This window comes from Pseudophryne corroboree, chromosome 7, assembly GCF_028390025.1.
Source record: "Pseudophryne corroboree isolate aPseCor3 chromosome 7, aPseCor3.hap2, whole genome shotgun sequence".
NCBI lineage: Eukaryota > Metazoa > Chordata > Amphibia > Anura > Myobatrachidae > Pseudophryne > Pseudophryne corroboree.
Window position 1 is genome coordinate 263,957,339 of NC_086450.1, and position 17,868 is coordinate 263,975,206.

General features: G+C 47.0%; 1 protein-coding gene across 3 annotated transcripts in view; it reads right to left on the reverse strand.

The window, feature by feature from the left end:
• SLC29A4 (solute carrier family 29 member 4) overlaps positions 1-17,283 on the reverse strand; it is a 601,272-nt gene extending 583,989 nt beyond the window's left edge. Inside the window, exons 1-2 of one of the 3 annotated variants that reach the window (XM_063934122.1) lie at positions 16,738-17,283; positions 16,296-16,452 (exon numbers count right to left, since the gene is read on the reverse strand). The gene's annotated coding sequence lies outside the window, so the exon portion shown is untranslated. Of the gene's footprint in view, positions 1-16,295; positions 16,691-16,737 lie in introns of those variants that run through there. The other 2 variants (XM_063934124.1, XM_063934123.1) reach the window with 2 other exon arrangements.
• Between the last annotated feature and the right edge of the window lie 585 nt (positions 17,284-17,868).

Sequence of the window (17,868 nt, forward strand, 5' to 3'; positions counted from 1 at the left end):
CCATACACTCCATAGAGCTGGGCTTTATGGAAGAGTGGCCAGAAAAAAGCCATTACTTAGTGTTAAAAATAAGAAGGCACGTTTTGATGTTGCCAAAAGGCATGTGGGCAACTCCCCAAATGTATGGAGAAAGGTGCTCTGGTCAGATGAGACTAAAATTTTACTTTTCGGCCACCAAGGAAAATGCTATGTCTGGCACAAACCCAACAAATCCCATCACCCCAAGAACACCATCCCCACAGTGAAACATGGTGGCGGCAGCATCATGCTGTGGGGATGTTTTTCAGCAGCAGGGACTGTAAAACTGATTCGAGTTGAGGGAAAGATGGATGGTGCTAAATACAGGGATATTCTTGAGCAAAACCTGTTTCAGTCTGCCTGTGATTTGAGACTGGAACGGAGGTTCACCTTCCAGCAGGACAATGACCCGAAGCATACTGCTAAAGCAACACTCGAGTGGTTTAAGGGGAAACAGTTAAATGTGCGGGAATGGCCTACTCAAAGCCCAAATCTCAATCCAATTGAGAATCTGTGGTCAGACTTGAAGATTGCTGGTCACAAGCGGAAACCATCCAACACAAAGGAGCTGGAGCAGTTTTGCCTTGAGGAATGGACAAAAATCCCAGTGGCAAAATGTAGCAAGCTCATAGAGACTTATCCAAAGCGACTTGCAGCTGTAATTGCCGCAAAAGGTGGCTCTACAAAGTACTGACTTTAGGGGGGTGAATAGTTATGCACGGTGAAGTTTTCTGTTATTTTGTCCTATTTGTTGTTTGCTTCACAATAAAAAAAAAAACATCTTCAAAATTGTAAGCATGTTCTGTGAATGAAATGATGAAAACCTTTCCAACAATCCATTTTAATTACAAGTTGTGAGGCAACAAAACATGAAAAATGCCAAGGGGGTGAATACTTTGCAAGGCACTGTAAACAGTCTCTCTTTATACTGCTGTGGTGCTATATAAATTATACAAATAATAAGAAAAATCAATAAACGAGGTAAAATTTAATCCATGCATTCTGAGATGAGGAAAATGAATGCAAAATATATTTGCTGCACCAAATATATACATAAAATAATTATATTTTACGGAGATGTTTACTATTTACACCAATACTCAATTAAACAGAAAATATACCTAAAAAAGTAGAACATATTCTACAAATGTAAAATTAGAAAAAGTATAGTCTGAGTCATTGTACTGGGTTGTCCACTTCAATTGCATTTAATTTATTGGGTCATACATGGCTTCCATTTACCAAACATAGGGCCTAATTCAGACCTGATTGCGGGTTTGCGTTTTTTGCTGCCCTGCGATCAGATAGTCTCCACCTACAGGGGGAGGATATTTTTGCTGTGCAAGTGTGCGATCGCATGTGTAGCAGAGCTGCACAAAATGAGTTTGTGCAGTCTCTGCGCAACCCAGGACTTACTCTTCCAGTGCGAATGAATCCTGCTGATCGAGGCGGGAGCTGACGTCAGACACCCTCCCTGAAAACGGTTGAGCCCGCCTGCATTTTTCCCGACACTCCCTGAAAACAGTCAGTTGCCACCCACAATTGGCCTCTTCCTGTTAATCACCTTGCGAACGACCATGCAAATGGATCCTTCGCACCATCCCGTCGCTGATCGTCAAAATCCGTTGTAGCCGTCCGACGCACCAGCGCATTACGGTGCATACGCATGCGCAGTTCGGATCTACTCGCCCAATGTGCGAAAACGCATAGCAGCGATCAGATCTGAATTACCCCCCATGTGCAGTGCAGATATAACGTGCAGTGAGAGTTAGATTTGGTTGGGGTGTGTTCAAACTGAAATCTAAATTGCAGTGTAAAAATAAAGCAGACAATATTTACCCTGCACAGAAACAAAATAACCCACCCAAATCTAACTCTCTCTGCACATGTTATATCTGTCCCCCCTGCAGTGCACATGGTTTTGCCTATTAGAGAAAGATTTAGCTACCGCAATCAGTTCTGAATTAGGCCCCTAGGGTCTGATTCTGAGTTGGGAGCAAAGCAAAAAAGAGCAAGTAACTGTGCACTCCGGATGGGGCAGATGTAAAGGGGCATGTCCAGCATTTTTGAGATACAGGTTGAGTATCCCTTATCCAAAATGCTTGGGACCAGAGGTATTTTGGATATCGGATTTTTCCGTATTTTGGAATAATTAGATACCATAATGAGATATCATGGTGATGGGACCTAAATCTAAGCACAGAATGCATTTATGTTACATATACACCTTATACACACAGCCTGAAGGTCATTTTAGCCAATATTTTTTGTGACTTTGTGCAGTGAACAAAGTGTATCTACATTCACACAATTCATTTATGTTTCATATACACCTTATACACACAGCCTGAAGGTCATTTAATACAATATTTTTATTAACTTTGTGTATTAAACAAAGTTTGTGTACATTGAGCCATCAAAAAACAAAGGTTTCACTATCTCACTCTCACTCAAAAAAGTCCGTATTTCGGAATATTCCGTATTTCGGAATATTTGGATATGGGATACTCAACCTGTACCTGAAATATTAGCAAGAATTTGCCCTGCATAGTAGATACCTACTCTTCCGGAAGGTGTGGGAGACTCACAATGTTTTGGGTAGTCAATTGTACCCCCCCCCCCCCCCCCGTAAGAGTGGATGGATTGCCCGCATACTGCCTACTTCCTATTGAAGTTGACAGGATAGAGAGATATTACCCGTATTGTGGGTCTGTATGAAGGAGGTGGGGTTAAAATTATGCAAATTCTGTCATTTCAGTCCTGACCCTTCCCCAAGGATTCATCGATATGCTATATTTCTGCAATGAGACTGACCGCCAAGCTTCTCGTCAAATCTGCTGAAGGACCTGTGGAAGCAGTGCAAGGGGCGGAAAGAGATACTCTAGATGGAACAACCAAGGAGCTGTCATGGCATCCACCAGAACTGCCTGAGGATCCCAAGACTGAGTGCCATATCATGGAAGCTTGTTGTAGAGATGTGAAGTCATGAGATTGATGTCTGGTGATCCCTACCTGGACACTAGCTCCACAAACACCTCCTAGATATATTATTTGGTGGTTTAGGAAGTCTGCCTCCCAGATGTCCACACCTGGTATATAAACAGCGGAGATTGCTGGAATCCCAGCAGCTGCATGGTCTTGAGAATTGAGACTTGTGACAAATGAAGAAAATTTTTCACTCTGGACTGGAGAGCCTGAACCTTCTCCTGCAGAAGGCACACTCTCTGACACTAGGTTTTGAAAAGAAGACCCAAACACACCGGCCTTTGAGATGGAACTAGATTGGATTTGGGAAAGATCACAATCCACCCGAAAGTCTGGAGTGCATCTACAGTCAACTGAAGATGTTGCTGCAATAGGGACACTGAAGGAGCCCTGAGCAACAGATCGTCCAGATTAGTCCAAACGTCTGAGCAGAGAGATCATGTGGGCCATGACCTTTGTGAAGACCCTGGGTGCCATGTAAAGACTAAAAGGGCTTGGATCTGAAAATGCCAATGACTTACTGCCAATCGCCTCCATGATGATGACTTTTCCATATGAGAATATGCAGGTAGGCATCTTTGATGTAGATGGGGGCCAAATACTCTACTTCCTCCATGAAATTAATAACTAACTGCACCGACTTTATTTTGAACTTTCCCAGGTAGTAAGGATTTAACCACTTGATGTTGAGGATTTAATGGAAAGATCCGTTTAGCATGTCCACAAGAAAAAGACTGGTTAAATCCTGTTGATGCACAGGGATCAGATTAATTACTCCGGAGTCCAAAAGAGAAGAGACTGCCTGCATAAGAGCCCTTCTTCTGCAGCCATCTTGAGGAAGAGGAGTGGCGAAAAAAACTATTTGGGACGGGACCCTCCAAGTCCAGAATGTTACCCCTTTACACAATCCCGCTCACCCAATGATTTGAGCAGGATTGAATCCAAACATCCCAAAAACCTGAGTAAGTGGGCCCCCACCACCTGTAAGTGGGCTGGGGCCCCCAGGCTGTCAAGTGGATTGGCCTGCTGCCTTGGTGGCAGAACGATCAGTATTAGGGGTACCACATCCTCTAAAGGGTGCTCAACAGGAAAATATAGGCATATCACGGAAGGCCTGAAAGTTTCCCTTACCCTGGCCACAAAAGGAATGGACCCTGGGAGATTTAGGTTTTGGGGCTGAGAGACGAAGGTAAGGACTTTTTACCACCCATAGGCTGGGAAATAATCTTTGTAAATTCTGATACAAACAGAAACTCGCTCTTAAAAGAAACAGCTTCCAAAGTGTGTTTAGACTCAGTATCAGCATTCCAGGACTGAAGCCATAGAGAACGCCTGGTGGAAAAAAAACAAAGCTGAAATGCGAGACTGTACATGAATGGTATCCAATCAGGTGTCCCCCACATAGTCCAGAACATCTGTGATCTGATCCGCAAGAGATATAGGGAATAATTCAGATCTGATCGTAGCCGTGTAAAATTTTGCACGGCTTCGATCAGTTACTCAGACATGCAGCGGGACGCCCAGCATATAGGGCTAGTCCACCCCGCATGTCTGGCCCTACCCTCCTTGCACAAGTACAAAATCATTGCACAGCGGTGATGCTTTTGTACTTGACGAGTAGCTCCCTACCTATGCAGCTCCTTTGCGCTGGCAAGGAGCTACCCGTCGCTGTCCGGGTCGCAGCGGCTGCGTGTGACGTCATGCAGCCGCTGCTGGCTCACCCCCACATGGTCCAGGCATGCCTGCGTTGCCCGTACCGCGCCTCCAAAATGCCGGCCAAATGCCGCCGGCCCGCCCCTCCCGCCCAGCGACCGCTTCTGCCTGTCAATCAGGCAGAGGTGATCGCTGGGCTGAGATGGCCATCAGTTGTCTGTCATGCGCCGGCACACTGCGGCGCCGGTGCATGCGCAGTTCAGACCTGATCGGCTGCTGTGCGAAAACGCACAGCAACGATCAGGTCTGAATTAGGCCCCTAGCCTTAGAAGGAGAGACCATCTGGGACATCCAGGATTTAATAGCACTAACCAGAATAGGCCACAGTCAGACACTAGATCAGTGATGGCTAACCTTAACACTCCAGCTTTTGTTGAACTACACATCACAGCATGCCCTGCTACAGTTTTTGCTATTTGGCCATGCTAAAACTGATGCAGGGCATGCTGGGATGTGTAGTTCAACAACAGCTGGAGTGTCAAGGTTAGCCATCACTGCACTAGATAAAGTCTAGATTTAAGAACAGCCTTGTTCTTTCTATCCGCAGGATCTTTAAGAGTAACAGACTGCACTGTAGGAATAACAGTTGTTCTAGATAGCCTAGCAATAGGAGCATCCACCTTAGGTGGAATCTCCCAAGACCTAGTGTCTTGCTCCAAAGCACTAAAAACAAGACATGCTGCTGGAGGGAGAGGGGCTATATAGGGGGAAGGAGCCAGCTTTAACTATTTTAGTGTCAGACTCCAAATGCCACACTATGGGCCTAGTTCAGATCTGATCGTAGATGTGCGAAAAAACGCACATCTACGATCAAAATCTTTGACATGCGGGGGGACGCCTAGCACAGGGCAAGTCCACCCCGCATGCCGGGTCCTGCCCCCCACCATAGACACCATAGACATGCGAAAGCATCGCATGGTGGCAATGCTGCGGAGACGGCTACCTGTCATGTTTTTGGCTGCAGTAACTGCGTGTGACGGCACACAGCCACCGCGACCCGCCCAAGAAATGGTCCGGACACGCCTCCATTGTCCGGACTGCACTCCCCAATGCCATCACAACGCCGTCCCAACATCGCGGACACGCCCGCGACTGTCTCTGCCTGTCAATCAGACAGAGGCGATCGCACAAGTGAGATGCCATTGCATCTCACTGTGTGCACACGCACAGTGCGGCTTCTGCGTGTGCGCACATTGCACTGGCCTTCGGCCTGCGTACACTGCCGCTGCAGGGACCAGTTCTGAATTAGGCCCTATATACCCAGAGGCAATGAAGCGTTCCCCAGACGGCTGCAATAGTTTCTATGTGGTTTTTCTACCAGGTATCCCAATGTTGAATGTGTAAATATATAATACAATCAGATACTCTTAATTAGTGGTGGTAGGTATCCAGATGATAGATCTACTGTCTGGGTAGAGAGTCAAGAGGTCAACATCATATGGTTGACAGGTACAAAATGTCACAGGTACAAAGGGTCAATTTGACAATGGTCGGCACACAAATCTTTGACACATTTTTCATGATTTTTACATGCTTTTTCATTTGCTTGATTTACTATCCACAGAGCCGGCCATAGGCATAGGCAAAATAGGCAATTGCCTAGGGCATTTGATATGCCTAGGGGCATCAGCAGCTTCTGCTGATTAAAATGATATGCGGCATGCCTATATTCTGTGTGTAGCATGTCATATGCAGATACAGCCACAGTCTCACGCAGTATATAGGCATGCTGCATATCATTTTAATCAGCAGAAGCTGCTTGTGCATCCTAGCCACATAGCAATGCAAATAAGATGCATTTTCATTAAAACAAATGTGCACGACTATAGCATTGAGGCAAGATTTATGAGGACACATCTGTATTCAAGCAGAGGCAGAGGTCACAGTGTTAGTGTGAGTGTTGTGTGCATGTGAGTAGGTTGGTTGTGCTGTAGTGTTCGGAATATGTGTAAGCAGCATTATGTGTGTCATGTAAAAATGCATTAATAATGTGCAACATATGTGTAAGGGGCACTATGTGTGTCATTATGTGTATAATAAGAATTTACTTACAGATAATTCTATTTCTCATAGTCCGTAGTGGATGCTGGGGACTCCGTAAGGACCATGGGGAATAGCGGCTCCGCAGGAGACTGGGCACATCCAAAGAAAGCTTTAGGACTATCTGGTGTGCACTGGCTCCTCCCCCTATGACCCTCCTCCAAGCCTCAGTTAGGATACTGTGCCCGGACGAGCGTACACAATAAGGAAGGATTTTGAATCCCGGGTAAGACTCATACCAGCCACACCAATCACACCGTATAACCTGTGATCTGAACCCAGTTAACAGCATGATAACAGAGGAGCCTCTGAAAGATGGCTCACAACAATAATAACCCGATTTTTGTAACAATAACTATGTACAAGTATTGCAGACAATCCGCACTTGGGATGGGCGCCCAGCATCCACTACGGACTATGAGAAATAGAATTATCGGTAAGTAAATTCTTATTTTCTCTAACGTCCTAAGTGGATGCTGGGGACTCCGTAAGGACCATGGGGATTATACCAAAGCTCCCAAACGGGCGGGAGAGTGCGGATGACTATGCAGCACCAAATGAGAGAACTCCAGGTCCTCCTCAGCCAGGATATCAATTTTGTAGAATTTTACAAACGTATTTGCTCCTGACCAAGTAGCTGCTCGGCAAAGTTGTAAAGCCGAGACCCCTCGGGCAGCCGCCCAAGATGAGCCCACCTTCCTTGTGGAGTGGGCATTTACAGATTTTTGGCTGTGGCAGGCCTGCCACAGAATGTGCAAGCTGAATTGTACTACAAATCCAACGAGCAATAGTCTGCTTAGAAGCAGGAGCACCCAGCTTGTTGGGTGCACACAGGATAAACAGCGAGTCAGATTTCCTGACTCCAGCCGTCCTGGAAACATATATTTTCAGGGCACTGACAACGTCTAGCAACTTGGAGGCCTCCAAGTCCCTAGTAGCCGCAGGCACCACCAATAGGTTGGTTCAGGTGAGATGCTGAAACCACCTTGGGGAGAAACTGAGGACGAGTCCTCAATTCCGCCCTGTCCGAATGGAAAATCAGATAAGGGCTTTTTCAGGATAAAGCCGCCAATTCTGACACGCGCCTGGCCCAGGCCAGGGCCAACAGCATGACCACTTTCCATGTGAGATATTTTAACTCCACAGATTTAAGTGGTTCAAACCAATGTGCCTTTTGGAACCCAAAACTACATTGAGATCCCAAAGTGCCACTGGAGGCACAAAAGGAGGCTGTATATGCAGTACCCCTTTTACAAACGTCTGAACTTCAGGGACTGAAGCTAGTTCTTTTTGGAAGAAAATTGACAGGGCCGAAATTTGAACCTTAATGGACCCCAATTTCAGGCCCATAGACACTCCTGTTTGCAGGAAATGTAGGAATCGACCCAGTTGAATTTCCTCCGTCGGGCCTTACTGGCCTCGCACCACGCAACATATTTTCGCCAATTGCGGTGATAATGTTTTTGCGGTTACATCCTTCCTGGCTTTGATCAGGATAGGGATGACTTCATCCGGAATGCCTTTTTTCCTTCAGGATCCGGCGTTCAACCGCCATGCCGTCAAACGCAGCCGCGGTAAGTCTTGGAACAGACAGGGTCCTTGCTGGAGCAGGTCCCTTCTTAGAGGTAGAGGCCACGGATCCTCCGTGAGCATCTCTTGAAGTTCCGGTTACCAAGTTTTTCTTGGCCAATCCGTAACCACGAATATAGTGCTTACTCCTCTCCATCTTATCAATCTCAGTACCTTGGGTATGAGAGGCAGAGGAGGGAACACATACCCTGACTGGTACACCCACGGTGTTACCAGAGCGTCTACAGCTTATTGCCTGAGGGTCCCTGGACCTGGCGCAATACCTGTCGAGTTTTTAATCATGTGGAAGACTTCTGGGTGAAGTCCCCACTCTCCCGGGTGGAGGTCGTGCTGAGGAAGTCTGCTTCCCAGTTGTCCACTCCCGGAATGAATACTGCTGACAGTGCTATCACATGATTTTCCGCCCAGCGAAGAATCCTTGCAGCTTCTGCCATTGCCCTCCTGCTTCTTGTGCCACCCTGTCTGTTTACGTGGGTGACTGCCGTGATGTTGTCCGACTGGATCAACACCGGCTGACCTTGAAGCAGAGGTCTTGCTAAGCTTAGAGCATTGTAAATGTCCCTTAGCTTCAGGATATTTATGTGAAGTGATGTCTCCAGGCTTGACCATAAGCCCTGGATATTCCTTCCCTGTGTGACTGCTCCCCAGCCTCGCAGGCTGGCATCAGTGGTCACCAGGACCCAGTCCTGAATGCCTAATCTGCGGCCCTCTAGAAGATGAGCACTCTGCAACCACCACAGGAGGGACACCCTTGTCCTTGGTGACAGGGTTATCCGCTGATGCATCTGAAGATGCGATCCGGACCATTTGTCCAGCAGGTCCCACTGGAAAGTTCTTGCGTGGAATCTGCCGAATGGGATTGCTTCGTAGGAAGCCACCATTTTACCCAGAACCCTTGTGCATTGATGCACTGAGACTTGGCTCGGTTTTAGGAGGTTCCTGACTAGCTCGGATAACTCCCTGGCTTTCTCCTCCGGGAGAAACACCTTTTTCTGGACTGTGTCCAGGATCATCCCTAGGAACAGAAGACACGTCGTCGGAACCAGGTGCGATTTTGGAATATTGAGAATCCAATCGTGCTGCCGCAACACTACCTGAGATAGTGCTACACCGACCTCCAACTGTTCCCTGGATCTTACCCTTATCAGGGAATTGTCCAAGGAAGGGATAACTAAAATTCACTTCCTTCGAAGGAATATCATCATTTCGGCCATAAACCTTGGTAAAGACCCGGGGTGCCGTGTACCATCCATACGGCAGCGTCTGAACTGATAGTGACAGTTCTGTACCATAAACCTGAGGTACCCTTGGTGAGAAGGGTAAATTTTGACATGAAGGTAAGCATCCTTGATGTCCCGAGACATCATGTAGTCCCCTTCTTTCAGGTTCGCAATCACTGCTCTGAGTGACTCAATCTTGAATTTGAACCTCTGTACGTAAGTGTTCAAAGATTTTAGATTTAGAATCGGTCTCACCGAGCCGTCCGGCTTCGGTACCACAACAGTGTGGAATAATACCCCGTTCCCTGTTGCAGGAGGGGTATCTTGATTATCACCTGCTGGGAATACAGCTTGTGAATGGCTTCCAAAACTGTCTCCCTGTCAGAAGGAGACATCGGTAAAGCCGACTTTAGGAAACGGCGAGGGGGAGACGTCTCGAATTCTAATTTGTACCCCTGAGATATCACCTGAAGGATCCAGGGGTCTACTTGCGAGCGAGCCCACTGCGCGCTGAAATTCATTGAGACGGGCCCCCCACCGTGCCTGATTCTGCTTGTAAAGCCCCAGCGTATACTGAGGGCTTGGCAGAGGCGGGAGAGGGTTTCTGTTCCTGGGAACTGGCTGATTTCTGCAGCCTTTTTCCTCTCCCTCTGTCACGGGGCAGAAATGAGGAACCTTTTGCCCGCTTGTCCACGAAAAGACTGCGCCTGATAATACGGCGTCTTCTCATGTTGAGAGGCGACCTGGGGTACAAACGTGGAATTCCCAGCTGTTGCCGTGGCCACGAGGTCTGAAAGACCGACCCCAAATAACTCCTCCCTTAATAAAGCAATACTTCCAAATGCCGTTTGGAATACGCATCACCTGACCACTGACGTGTCCATAACCCTCTACTGGTAGAAATGGACAACGCGCTTAGACTTGATGCCAGTCGGCAAATATTCCGCTGTGCATCACGCATATATAAAAATGCATCTTTTAAATGCTCTATAGGCAAAAATATACTGTCCCTATCTAGGGTATCAATATTTTCAGTCAGGGAATCCGACCACGCCAACCCAGCACTGCACATCCAGGCTGAGGCGATTGCTGGTCGCAGTATAACACCAGTATGTGTGTAAATACCTTTTAGGATACCCTCCTGCTTTCTATCAGCAGGATCCTTAAGGGCGGCCATCTCAGGCGAAGGTAGAGCCCTTACAAGCATGTGAGCGCTTTATCCCCCCTAGGGGGTGTTTCCCAACGCACCCTAACCTCTGGCGGGAAAGGATATAATGCCAATAACATTTTAGAAATTATCCGTTGTTATCGGGGGAAACCCACGCATCATCACACACCTCATTTAATTTCTCAGATTCAGGAAAACTACAGGTAGTTTTTCCTCACCGAACATAATACCCCTTTTTTGGTGGTACTCGTATTATCAGAAATGTGTAAAACATTTTTCATTGCCTCAATCATGTAACGTGTGGCCCTACTGGAAGTCACATTCGTCTCTTCACCGTCGACACTGGAGTCAGTATCCGTGTCGGCGTCTATATCTGCCATCTGAGGTAACGGGCGCTTTAGAGCCCCTGACGGCCTATGAGACGTCTGGACAGGCACAAGCTGAGTAGCCGGCTGTCTCATGTCAACCACTGTCTTTTATACAGAGCTGACACTGTCACGTAATTCCTTCCAACAGTTCATCCACTCAGGTGTCGACCCCCTAGGGGGTGACATCACTATTACAGGCAATCTGCTCCGTCTCCACATCATTTTTCTCCTCATACATGTCGACACAAAAGTACCGACATACAGCACACACACAGGGAATGCTCTGATAGAGGACAGGACCCCACTAGCCCTTTGAGGAGACAGAGGGAGAGTTTGCCAGCACACACCAGAGCGCTATATATATACAGGGATAACCTAATATAAGTGTTTTTCCCCTTATAGCTGCTGTATAGTTAATACTGCGCCTAATTAGTGCCCCCCTCTCTTTTTTTAACCCTTTCTGTAGTGTAGTGACTGCAGGGGAGAGACAGGGAGCTTCCCTCCAACGGAGCTGTGAGGGGAAATGGCGCCAGTGTGCTGAGGAGATAGGCTCCGCCCCTTTTTCGCTGACTTTTCTCCTGCTTTTTTATAGATTCTGGCAGGGGTTAAATGCATCCATATAGCCCAGGAGCTATATGTGATGCATTTTTTTGCCATCCAAGGTGTTTTTATTGCGTCTCAGGGCGCCCCCCCCCCCCCCAGCGCCCTGCACCCTCAGTGACCGAAGTGTGAAGTGTGCTGAGAGCAATGGCGCACAGCTGCAGTGCTGTGCGCTACCTTGTTGAAGACAGGACGTCTTCTGCCGCTGATTTTCCGGACCTCTTCTGCCTTCTGGCTCTGTAAGGGGGCCGGCGGCGCGGCTCTGGGACCCATCCAAGCTGGGCCTGTGATCGTCCCTCTGGAGCTAATGTCCAGTAGCCTAAGAAGCCCAATCCACTCTGCACGCAAGTGAGTTCGCTTCTTCTCCCCTTAGTCCCTCGATGCAGTGAGCCTGTTGCCAGCAGGTCTCACTGAAAATAAAAAACCTAATCTAAAACTTTCACTAAGAAGCTCAGGAGAGCCCCTAGTGTGCACCCTTCTCGTTCGGGCACAGAGATCTAACTGAGGCTTGAAGGAGGGTCATAGGGGGAGGAGCCAGTGCACACCAGATAGTCCTAAAGCTTTCTTTAGATGTGCCCAGTCTCCTGCGGAGCCGCTATTCCCCATGGTCCTTACGGAGTCCCCAGCATCCACTTAGGACGTTAGAGAAAAGGGCATTAATAATGTGCGGCATATGTGTAACAGGGTACTACTGTATGTGTGTCATTATGCGTATAGGGGCACTAATAATGTGCAGCAAGTGTGTAGGGGGCACTATGTGTGTCATTATGTGTATAAGGGCATTAATAATGTGCGGCATATGTGTAAGGGACATTACGTGTAAAAGGACATTAATAAAGGTTGTCATAATGTGTAAGGTGCATTATGTATATAAGGACATTAAAAATGTGTCTCATATGTGTAAGGGGCATTACTGTGTCGCATTATGTGTATAAGGTGCTCTACTATGTGGTGTTGCGTATAGAAAGGGCACTACTGTGTCATCGAATGTGAATAAAGAGCAATATGGTGTGGTGTAATGTGAATAAAGAGCAATTCAGTGTGATGTAATGTGAATAAGGGGCTCTACTGTGAGGAGTAACGTTTATAAGGTAAAGTGATACTACTGTGGGATGTAATATGAATTATGGACACTATCGCATGATCAAATGTGAATAAAGTTGCAGTACTGAGTGGTGTAATTGGAATTGGGGTTACTATTGTGTGGCCATGCCCCTTGCCAGCAAAAACACACCCCTTTTTGGGCTGTGCGCCAAATGTGCGAACTGTTCCTTTTTAAAATATAGGGGGTACAAACCCCAAAATAAGGACTGCTATGGATGAGGGGTGATGGTGCTGGGAAAGAGGTGCAAGGTCAGAGGCGGAACCAGCGGTGGTGCTAGGGGACACCAGCCAAAATCTTGCCTAGGGCATCATATTGGCTAGGGCCGGCTCTAACTATCCACATGGTCTACGACTTGGAATAGTAACTTGTGACAAGTGAAGCGGTAGCGGAGCGAGCCACCTTGCCCAAAGCATGGTGATCGAAGGGACTATGGGGGTAATTCTAAGTTGATTGCAGCAGGATTTTTGTTAGCAATTGGGCAAAACCATGTGCAATGCAGGGGAGGCAGATATAACATGTGCAGAGAGAGTTAGATTTGGGTGTGGTGTGTTCAATCTGCAATCTAAATTGCAGTGTAAAAATAAAGCAGCCAGTATTTACCCTGCACAGAAACAAAATAACCCACCCAAATCTAACTCTCTCTGCATATGTTATATCTTCCTCCCCTGCACTGCACATGGTTTTGCCCAATTGCTATCAAAAATCCTGCTGCGATCAACTTGGAATTACCCCCTATATTTCTACTGATGGTGGTCACAGAACATAAAATATACAAGATTTTGCCCAAAAAACATGTGTTGAGCATTTTTATGTCAATCTTTTGTACCTGTCAACCTTTCATCTGTTGACCTAATGCATGTTGACCTATGGACTGTCTACCTAGACAGTGTAGATCTGTTATATCACACCTGTGGTGACGGTGATGATGATGATTATTATTATTATTATTAGCAATTATTTAAATAGCACCACCAATTTTATGAAATACTGCGCAAAGAATATATCTAATTAATATCAGATCCTGTTGGAGATTGCAGCTTATATTCCCTAACATATTGTACAAGCAGGACGGTGCTAGGTTATTCAGCGCCAAACTGCAAACTATAAATTTGCACCCACCTACAAATGGGAGAGGCAGTGGATGATAGGAAGTGGGTGACACTGGGGAGAGGCCGTGGGTGACAGGCAGTTGGTGATGCTGGGGAAAGGCAGTGGGTGAAAGGCAATAGGTGACAGGCAATGGGTGTTGCTGGAGAGAGGTAGTGAGTGACAGGCAGTGGTAAATGCTGGGTAGGGGCAGTAGGTGAAAGTCAATAGGTGACAGGCAATGGGTGATGCTAGGGAGAGGCAGCGGGTGATAGGCAGTGGGTGACAGACAGTGGCAGATACTGGAGAGAGACAGTGGGTGATTCTGAGGAGAGGCAGTGGATGACAGGCAGTGTGTGACACTGGGGTGAGGCAGTGGGTGACAGGCAACGGGTGATGCTAGGGAGAATAAGTGGGTGACAGCCAGTATATGATGCTGGAAAGAGGCAATTGGTGACAGACAGTGGGTGACTCTGGGGAGAGGCAGTGGTTGACAATGGAGAGAGGCAGTGGGTGACTGTCAATAGATGAAAGGCAGTGGGTGACGCTGGAGAGAAGCAGTCAGAGATGCTGGGAGAGGCAGTCAGAGATGCTGGGGAGAGGCAGTGGGTGGCAGGCAGTATATGATGCTGGAAAGAGGCAGTGGGTGACAGGCAGCGGGTGACTGGGGAGAGACAGTGGTTGACACTGGGGAGTGGCAGTAGTTGACACTGGGGAGAGGCAGTGGGTGACAGTCAATAGGTGACAGGCAGTGGGTGATGCTGGGGAGAGGCCGTGTGTGATGCTGGGGAGAGGAAGTGGGTGACAGGTAATGGGTGATGCTGGGGATAGCTAGTGGTTTACAGGCAGTGGTTGATGCTCAGGAGAGCTAGTGGGTTACAGGGAGTGGGTAATGCTGGGGAGAGACAGTGGGTGACACTGGGGAGAGGCAGTGTGTGATGCTGGGTATAGGCTGTGGGTAACAAATCTAATAAAATTTGCTTAGCAGAGTCTAGAACTGCAGTGTGGAAAGAGTGGCTCCTCCTTAACACTGGTGGTAAGAATTGCCTCTGAGATAAAGGAGGAAACGGGAGGAGGGGAGAAGGAAAGGGCAGCAATGCATTTAATTAGTTAGTCATACTCAGATGAATGCTACCATCTGTGGGCCCCTTTATTGCAGAGAGCCCCGGTGCAAGGCTCTGTCTGCACTGCCACTAGTTCCACCTCTGGTTGCTGCACTGCTTCAGCCTGCCTGTCATACAGTTTGACAGGAGCAGCAACAGTGGGTAGCAGAGTGCCCACGAAGAGCTTTAGCCGTGCATACAAGCACACGTACACAGTAGAGTACCAGCATGTTTTAGAGTGTGGGAAGAAACTGGAGCTCGCGGAAGAGACCCATACAAACATTACAACATACAAACTCCACACAGACACAAATATGCAATTAACAGGAATTGAACTCATGACCTCCGTGTTGTGAGGAAAAATGATAATATAATGTAAGCAAAGGTTTGTTAGTTGTTACTCTTAGGACACTGTATGCCAATGTATTTATTTGTGTAAGTGAAAAGTTTAGTGTTACCATCATAATCATAAAAGTGTTATTATAATCTCTGTGTACCTATTCATTGTTAATCAGTGATTTATTATATATTTCAACCAAACCTGGGCGCTCAGGTGGAAAATAAAAACAGATCGTTTAATGAAATAATCAGTTTATGCCTTATTAGCACAACTCAACTGGTGGCACTGTAACCCAAAGCAATCCACAATAACAGGGACTATGTTTACTCAAAACCAGGACAATTTAGATCTAAATAACTGGGTAACATTTTAAGCCGTGTATCATACAAACCCTTCACAACACTACTTTAAAAGAAAAAAATAGTGAAAAGAAAAATAAAGAAGTTGCACATACATTCAACATTCAAATGTATAGAACATTTTCATGTCCATCACATATTTAATCAATTACAATTTAAGTCGGTGATGGCTCTCCTGAATAAATTCAGGTCTGAGATAAAAAGCACTTCACTGTACGTCAGCACCACGTGCACCAATTCCCTTATACCACCTACAGTACACGTCTAACAAATTGTTTTCGCTAAACCACCAAACCCCCCCCGGGCCCCAATTGCACAGGACGAGAGCAAATTACAATTATAAACACACGACATCGACAACTGTCAACTGTACGTAATTAAACAACAGCCCCATCTGTTGATTGTTACAGATGTTCTAGGCTCATCTGTTGAGGAAGCGCCCCACCATGGCCGCAAACCTCTTGTGTACAAAACAGGGCTTTGTTTTGCTCGAATATTAGTTTATTATACATAATCGGGTAACACAGCAATCCGAGAACAGTGGATGAACGGACTGGACAGACGCTAGTGACATACATGAGATCAGAAAGATCATCTTACCACCTAGATCCAGGACAAAGGACAGCTCCGAAGCACAGAGAAGGATTGAGGCAGAGACATAATAATGCATTTCCATCCAATCCCGCCTACTAATATTCTTCCTCCAAAGGTTACTGCAGAATTGTACAGGGCCCTCCTCCGGCTTCTCTCTAGTAATCTGTACAACATAACAGACACTCGACATCATCTAATACCAGCAATATCTGCCTTGTACCCTAAAAAGTCTGTGCACCGAGACGTGAAAAATCAAATGGTCAGCTGACAAAGATGAGACGCAAAGTATTTAACCGTCTCTATGTTTATTACGGGCGGGTGTGTGTATTACATATATATATATATATATATATATATGTATATATATACAGGTGGTTGGAATGGAAATACTGTGCTACTACAATTGCACAACTGCAAACTGTGTACTTGCTGTGCAAATATTGCTCACCTACTGTAGAAGTGTTGTTTTCTATGCTTGGAGAGCCACAATCTGTACATAAGCAGAGGGCATAGATGCTGGTATTTCTTGAAAAACGGTATTCGCCACGTGAAGCGAAGCCTCCCAGCCACTATATGAGCTGCAATTAAAATGGAGGTGGTGGGTGTGCCTTAATCAAGGATCACAGGGTGTGGAAGCCAGAGCATCTATGTTATTGAGGTCACTAACCCCTCCAGATAAAAATTAAATCAAAAGTATACTCAGCGCTGACTAGATCGGTAAAAGCCGGACCGGACCAGATTCCGGAACGCCGGATGAGACCTGCAGTGCTCTCTGCAGCGACCCCTGCCAGCTGAGGAGCTTTGTATGCGCGTGTCCGTCCGGGGGGCGTGTCTGACAGGCTGTCAGCGGGGAGCGAGAGCTCAGAGCCGGGTCCTCTCACGAAGCTGCATCTGCTGTTACCGGGAGACTGTCAGCCCTGCCACACACAGCGGAGGGGTCCGTGCGCTGCTGTAAGCGGGAGACATTACAGCCTCCTGCCCCGCTGCTGCTGCTACGGACAGAGGGAGGGAGGAGCAGCACAGGGAGATGCTGGTGCTGTGCTGCATACAGGTGGTCATTCCGAGTTGTTCGCTCGGTAATTTTCTTTGCATCGCAGCGATTTTCCGCTAATTGCGCATGCGCAATGTTCGCACTGCGACTGCGCCAAGTAAATTTGCTATGCAGTTAGGAATTTTACTCACAGCGTTACGAGGTTTTTTCTTTGTTCTGGTGATCGTAATGTGATTGACAGGAAGTGGGTGTTTCTGGGTGGAAACTGGCCGTTTTATGGGAGTGTGTGAAAAAACGCTACCGTTTCTGGGAAAAACGCGGGAGTAGCTGGAGAAACGGAGGAGTGTCTGGGCGAACGCTGGGTGTGTTTGTGACGTCAAACCAGGAACGACAAGCACAGAACTGATCGCACTGGAAGAGTAAGTCTCGAGCTACTCAGAAACTGCAAAGAAATTTCTATTCGCAATTTTGAGAACCTTTCGTTCGCAATTTTGATAAGCTACGATTCACTCCCAGTAGGCGGCGGCTTAGCGTGTGCAATGCTGCTAAAAGCAGCTTGCGAGCGAACAACTCGGAATCACCCCCTCA